Below are 7,642 nucleotides of genomic sequence, written 5' to 3'. Positions count from 1 at the left end.
CCTACCTAACATCTTGGTTGGTAGTTTGGGACTTGTCAGATTAAAGACTTATGCTTGTTCTTAGAAACATACACAAGATCCTACGAATGTGTGTTTCTAATGGCCTCATTACCACTTTTGAGACCATCAATAATGTGCAAACCCAACTATTCAAATCTATCACCTAATTAAAAAACAAAAATCTGTCACCTAATTAAAAAACAAAAAAATATCTTACTAACAAAAAATAAGCATTTCATATTTTAATCAATAAAATATATTTTAAATTACTCTATATCAATATCCTAAATTAGATGGATGATTTTATACTTATAATGAATATATAACATCCATAAGGAAAAGAATGTTCATGGACATTATATATTATCCTGAATAAAATATATAATATAATATATATTACATATCAAATTAAATGAATACTTTATATTTCATAATATATACCCAAGACAATTAATTAAATGAATGATTGGTATTCCATAATTGAATATACGATAAGATATACATAGTTACATTTGAAATGAACGGTCGATACCCACGTCATATTTCCATCATAAAATTATAAACAAGAATTGTATGATACTTGGTCTGTGCCACCACTTATTTCAATCATGAAAATGTGAACACAAATTGTATTATTCTTTTCCACCACTAAACGAATGGTGGAAATGTGGGAGGAAAGAATACTGAGGTACTCTTCATGTGATGGATGGACTCTCCGCAAAGTCGTGCTGCAGCACATGGTGGAAGCCTTCGAAGAGGGAATAATCTTTTGACGTGGTAGGAGGAAAATTAATGAGAGGAGGAAGGAATCTTACTTTAAGTTGCTTTCGTATTCCACACACCTCCAAATATCATGTTGAGACAAAAGCGTGTGCATAGGTTGTGCTCACCAAGACATTCAAGTTTTTCATTTAAGTCCAAAATATGGGTGTTGACTTTTCATGGAGAATCCAAAATATTTAGGTTATGGGTGTTGATTTTTGACGCGGTAGGAGGAAAATTAATGAAAGGCGGAAGGAATCTTACTTTAAGTTGCTTTCGTATTCCACACACCTCCAAATATCATGTTGAGACGAAAGCGTGTGCATAGGTTGTACTCACCAAGATATTCAAGTTTTTCATTTAAGTCCAAAGTGTTGATTTTTCACGGAGAATCCAAAATATTTAGGTTATGGGTGTTGATTTTTTACAGAGAATCCAAAATATTTAGGCTATGGGTGTTGATTTTTCACAGAGAATCCAAAATATTTAGGTTATGGGTGTTGATTTTTCACAGAGAATTCAAAATATTTAGGTTAATTTTATGTTCAGTTTTAAATGGTAATTTAAATATTAATTTATATGCATTTTAATACATTTTAAACCAATTTTAGGTTAGATATTTGATTTTTGGGATTATAGTTTGGGTTAGTGTGATATAGTGATTACTTATTGGAATTAAGAAATTTAAGATAATTAATGGTTTATTTATTTTATTGTATTTATATGTATATTATGTACATCGTTTTCATGATTATTATTAATATAAAGTTGAATTCATTTCCAAATTGTATTTTTTGGTTCAATTAGACTAGATTTGTTCTTATATGACTTTGGTTTTTTTGGGCCGACAATATCAAGAATATCAATATTTTGCACTGAGACTTTTTTGTTGATTTACATAGTTGTTGATTATAAAATGGGTGCATTTTTGGTTGAAGCCGACACCCGACAAAGTATTAGAAGTATTGAATACTCTAATTAAATCTAATGTTGATGACACAGTGGATATTAGCTATTTATTCTTGTTGATATCCAATCTCATGTACATGATGTACAAAAGACATTTGAATTTCTCCAAAGAGACTCACAGTTACAAAGGGATGAACTACGAGAACTAAAGATGAGTTGTAATTCTGAACCTATTTTTGTTCAGAACAACCTATTTGAGCATGACTCAGAGATTGATCAACAGTTAAAAAATGATAATGGAACAATTCAGTGCACCAACAAAGTAAGTGTTTTTAAGTGTCATTTGCATACAAATGTGAAACCTAGAGTTTCCAAAACATTCATTAGACCTTGGGAAGAAATCGTGCACGACAAAAACAGAGTTGGTGTTGGATATAATAAAGATATTTCTTTTCATGTCCCTGATTTTTAAAAGACTATATAGTTTCACAGTGTTGGATTTCTGGGTGAAGTTGTTACACAACCACAATAAATTGTTAGATGTTAATATTGTGAAGAGTTGGACATGATAAATATCATTGTTATGATCTTTATCCTTGTGAGCATTGTGGAAATAAGAATCATCATTCAGATAGATGTTTCAGAAATAAGACTACTACAAGAAAGAAAAATAATTTTAGATGGATTGCTTCTTGGGATTGGTCTAAAACTGCCAAAAGGATTTACAATTCATTCAACAAGAGATGTTTTAGAGTGTTGACTAGCCTTGCAGTGAAGTTGTAGGGGGGATTTTGATGGTATGCTACAGGTTCGACGATTTATCAAGCTAGCCTGAGCGAGCCTAAGTCAGAGATAATCAGAGTTGTACTGCTACAACCTAGAGTCCAAGTTCAGAAATCAGATTAAAAGTTGTAGACAAAGTTGTTCTGATTTATGCTCCATGAGCATTATATTCTATGAGGATGATTGCATGTTTTTGTTGATTTGTGAAGGAGCACTTCCACTAGCAAAAGATGTTATAATAGGAATTGTTCTAGGAACTACTTTTATAGTTTTAAAGTTGGGTTGTTTGAGAAACTGCGATGCTAAGTCCAAAGTATCCTTGAACTATCACTGGTTGAGACCTTTGAGTTCTCCCACATTTTAGTATCGTTTGTGGTTTTCTCTTAAAAACCACCATCCTTGATTTGTGGTCATCCTTGAAAATTATTTCTCAGAAACATACATTTCTTGGCTCTAATGCATTTTTTGCATTTTATCTCTTATTCTTGGACTTTAATACATCCCTTTAGATAAAAGAAGAAAATGTTAAAAACCTAATCATCGGAAATATAGTTTAAGTTAATATGAATTATAGTGATTAATTATTGGAATTCAAAAAATCTAAAAAACTAAATCAACCATTTACATTTACATATGGTATGTATATGTACACCATATACATCATATTTATCATTATCATTAATATACAAAAATATTAATCATTTAAACGAAAAAAACCCAAAAAAAATATATATTCAAAATAAAGAGGTCGCCAAAATGTTCAGATGACTCTGAAAAAATTCAAGCTCAAATTCTTCGCTCCTAAATATCGAGATCACCAAAAATATGGCGTCAACTTTCATTTCGGTCCAAAATATGGAGGCTACATTCATCTTGACTGCTGACCTACGGAGACACGGAGTCTACTTCCATCTTAGTTTGCAATTACCAATGGATTTCGAGGTCGCAAATACAGTGTCCCTTCATCTTTCATTTTGAGTCCTAACCAACCGAATTATCTAGTCTGCTTTCATCTTCACTCCTGAACTCCCGATCGATCTCATCGTCATTTTCTTTATTATTATTTCATTTCAATGGCATACCTGCAGACATCCACCACTACTCAACCCACACTATATATCTCCTCCCCTTCTCCTAAATACCCATACCGCTATGCTGCATTCATCAATCACCGTGGACCAGACGTGAAAAACACCTTCGCTAGCCATCTTTACTATCGCCTTCTTTCACACGGATTGCAACCTTTCCTCGACAGGGAGGTATTGCAGGCAGGAGGATTTTTGTCTCCTCAAATTGAAGAAGCCATCAGAACCGCCTACGTGCAGATCGCCATTTTCTCACCTCAATATGCTGAGTCAAGATGGTGTCTTGATGAACTCGTATTTATGTGTCAGTCTGGGGTTACCATTATTCCCATTTTTTATAATGTGAAGCCTTCTGAGCTTCGATCGCAAGACAAAGATGGATTGTATGCTCAAGCACTTAGAAATCATGAGCAGACAGGCAGATACGATCGTCAAACACTTGAAAATTGGAGAAAAACCCTCTCTCACGTTTCCTTCATAATCGGTTTCGAATTGGAGGCCTACAATGGGTTGGAGCTCTTAACTCTCCTAGTCATTTTTATTCGTCTAACTTCTATTCATATATGCACCTAATACTCTGATTGTTTTGTCGTGAATTTACAGTGACGAGGGCAAGCTGCTGGAAAACGTCGTGCACTGTGTGCTTAAAGAGTGCAGAAAAATAGCCTTGAATGTGGACAAACCAGCGTTGTATGTGGCCACATATCCAACTGGACTCGAAGAAAAGGTAGAAGAATTTGAAGCGACTATGTTATTGCAGAAGCAGAAGACCACCGCTCAGGTCATGGGGATTGTTGGCTTGGGTGGCGTAGGGAAAACAACGCTGGCCAAAGAACTCTTCAACAGGAAGAGCTGCAATTTCAACAAATTCTATTTCTTATTTGATTGCAGAGAGACTTCACGTCTAGTCTCTTTAAATTCCTTGCAGAGCAAACTTCTTATGGGCTTGACACAGAGGAATGACCAAATAGATAGCATCGGTGAAGGCATAGAAATACTTAGAAGGTATCTTTCATCTTTGCATGTTCTAGTGGTTTTAGATGATGTAGATCATGTGCATCAGTTGGATGCGTTATTGTCAATAAAGGTTGTCCCTCATTCGGATAGCTTAATATTGGTTACCTCTCGCTACAAGGATGTCCTCACAAGCTCAGGAATACCAAACTCGTCAATCTTTAAACTCACAGGCCTTAATCCACAACGCTCCCAGCAGCTTTTCTGCTCGCATGCTTTCTTGCAACCTTATCCACTGCCAGAATTCAAAGATCTTGTAGATGAGTTTTGCAAGGCCTGCGATGGATTACCTTTATCTTTGAAAGTGTTTGGGGCACTTCTTTATGGAAAGAATGACAAATATTGGGTGGGCCAATTGGATAAACTTGGCCAAATAAAACTTCATGATGACACATTAAAGAGAGGCTTAAAATAAGTTACGATGCGCTAGACGAAGAGGAAAAACAAATATTCTTAGATATCGCCTGTTATTTCATTGGAGAGGACAGGGATATGGCCATAAGAATATGGGATGGATCTGGTTGGAACGGATGGGTGGGTCTTTTAAATCTAGAAAACAAGTGCCTTATCGAGGTGCACATAGAAAATAATAAGTTAAAAATGCATGACCACCTCAGAGATCTAGGTAGAAATATGGCAGATCAAGAAAACACTCCTGGTCGCCTCTTGCAATGGAACGAGGACATTGATGGTTTGTGGCAGCAATCGTCTGTAAGTGTTTGTATTATTGAAACAACTTTGAAGCTTATTTATCAACAGAAACACAGAGAAATCTTATTACCGTGTTTGATCTTTTTGTTGTTTGTTTTAAAAATATATACAGGTAATAACCGAGATGCACGGAATTACGACGGCGGGTTCCCTCCTTGATTACCGTCGCATTGCAAAATCAACAGAAGAATGGTCATGGTTTAAAAGTTGGTGTCATGTGGTGTTCAAAAACTCCGTGAGGAAGCTGATCTACAATACAGTACCAAATTGTTTCAGGAAGTTACAACTTGTTGCAACTGAAGATGGTCATTTAGAAAGCATATTGAGAAGGGGTTGAGTCCCCAAATCTGATATGGATTCGCTGGAACAACTGTCCTTACTCTTGCCTTCCTTCCTTCATTCCGATGAAGAATTTAAGAGTTTTGGAAGTGGTGGGAAATAAATTGAATACACTTTTGGGAGCAGAATCTCAGGTTAAAACTAAAGCTGCTTCTGTATTTGGTCATTTTTCTTTTTTATTTGGTTTTCTATAGATTATTGTCTCTATCGATATGCCCTCACAGTGTCTGGAACGCGTTTGAAGTGTTTGATAAATTAACCGTATATTTTTCTTATTTATTGTTGAAATACGAACATTGCGTTGCAGGCACCACTGGAGTTGCGCGAGTTAACAATTCATGCTCCTCTTTTAATGCTTCCAAAGTCCATTGGGCAGCTGAAGCATATCGAAAAGATTGTGGTGGATTATGTACCAGAGTTGATTCATCTCAAAGCTTTGCCAGAAGAATTGTGTGGTCTGCGTTCCTTGAAATACCTATGCCTAAGGTGCCCAGATATGGAGTCGCTTCCTAATTCTTTCGGGTATTTAACAAACCTCCAACACCTCGATCTCTATCATTGCCAGAGTTTGCAAGGGCTTCCCAATTCCTTCAGGAATTTAATTCGACTTAAACATCTGAATATGGATGGTTGCCATAATATGACCATGTCCATGGAAACATTTGGAAATATCAGCACGCTTGAATATTTAGACCTTTCACAGTGCTACAAAGTGCAAGTATTGCCTCCCCGAGTCGCACATCAACGGTCCTTGAAGGTAATGCCTCTATTGGATACAACTATAAAAGAATTGCCTGGGGATATCGGAAACCTGAGCAACTTGGAAATTCTTTACTTGGGAAGTCATTTATTAGGAACGCTGCCAAATTCGCTGGGTCTCCTAGGCAGCTTGAAAGAGTTGTGGCTAGATAATTGTCCAGAATTGAAATTGTTGCCCAATTCGTTGGGACAGTTGACTCAGCTCTCAAAGCTTTGGATAAGACGCTGTGGAATACACTCTTTACCACCAGAATTAGTAAAACTGAACAATCTCGTAAATTTTATGGTATCAAATTGTCCATTACGAGAGTTGCCGTTGAAAAAGCTGGTGGAAGAAGAAAGAAAAACTTTGACAGATCCAACGGGCAGAAAAGAGTTGAGCAGGTTAGATTCCTCCATTGACAATTGGCAACAGCAGTGCATGTACCGGCTGGAAGACTTACAGATATATCATACAAAAATATCGCATATAACCTTTGGTGAAGGTGTCTGCCCCAACCTTAAACATCTCGACATCAGTTATTGTGATAATCTGGTGGAGGTTGGAGCACTGCCACCAACACTAATAAAGTTGGAAATATTTACATGTCCTCAGCTGAGGAAAATAGAAGGAATTTGCAGTCTTACAAAACTTCAAAAACTAGACATCAGAAAGTGCTTAAAAGTAGAAGACTTACCCAGCCTGGAAGCGTTGGTATATTTGGAGGAGTTTTTGGCGGATAAATGTTCCAACCTCAAAATAATACAAGGGTTGGGGCAGCTAAGAGAGCTCCGAATCCTTTCCGTCTCTTTTTGTAATGCATTAGAAGAGCTCTCAAATGTTGAAAAATTGGGTTTGTTAGAGACGCTTAATGCAGCTAACTGTCCCCACCTACAATGGGGTGAGGGAATCGTGGACCAGTTACGAAAACGTTTGAAGTCCTCGCATTTATAATTTGAATAAAATATCACAATATTGACTTTTCTTTATTTTGTATTTTAGATTTATAAATAATAATTAAATCCAAATGGAAAATATAAATTCATTTTAGATCATGTATAGTTTAATTGTTTGTTCTTTGAGCATTTTTTTATTAGTTTTGTTGATCATGTTTTTTTAATGCTAAATATTAGATGCATAAAATATTTTAGAGAATTCATTTTAGATCATGTATGGTTTAATTGTTTGTTCTTTGAGCATTTTTTTATTAGTTTTGTTGATCATGTTTTTTAATGCTAAATTTTAGATGCATAAATTATTTTAGAGGTTTTTTTAAATTGTTAAATTTATTTATATATTT

The 7,642-nt window shown here is 35.5% G+C and overlaps 1 pseudogene; it reads left to right on the top strand.

The window, feature by feature from the left end:
* The first annotated feature begins 5,153 nt into the window (after positions 1-5,153).
* On the top strand, positions 5,154-7,296 carry LOC149232022 (uncharacterized; annotated as a pseudogene).
* Positions 7,297-7,642: the final 346 nt, after the last annotated feature.

The sequence above is a fragment of the Pinus tabuliformis genome, chromosome J, assembly GCF_031772625.1.
Source record: "Pinus tabuliformis cultivar Carrire ecotype Pingquan chromosome J, CPIR1, whole genome shotgun sequence".
NCBI classification, from domain to species: Eukaryota; Viridiplantae; Streptophyta; class Pinopsida; order Pinales; family Pinaceae; genus Pinus; species Pinus tabuliformis.
This window is presented reverse-complemented; position numbering and strand designations above follow the sequence as displayed.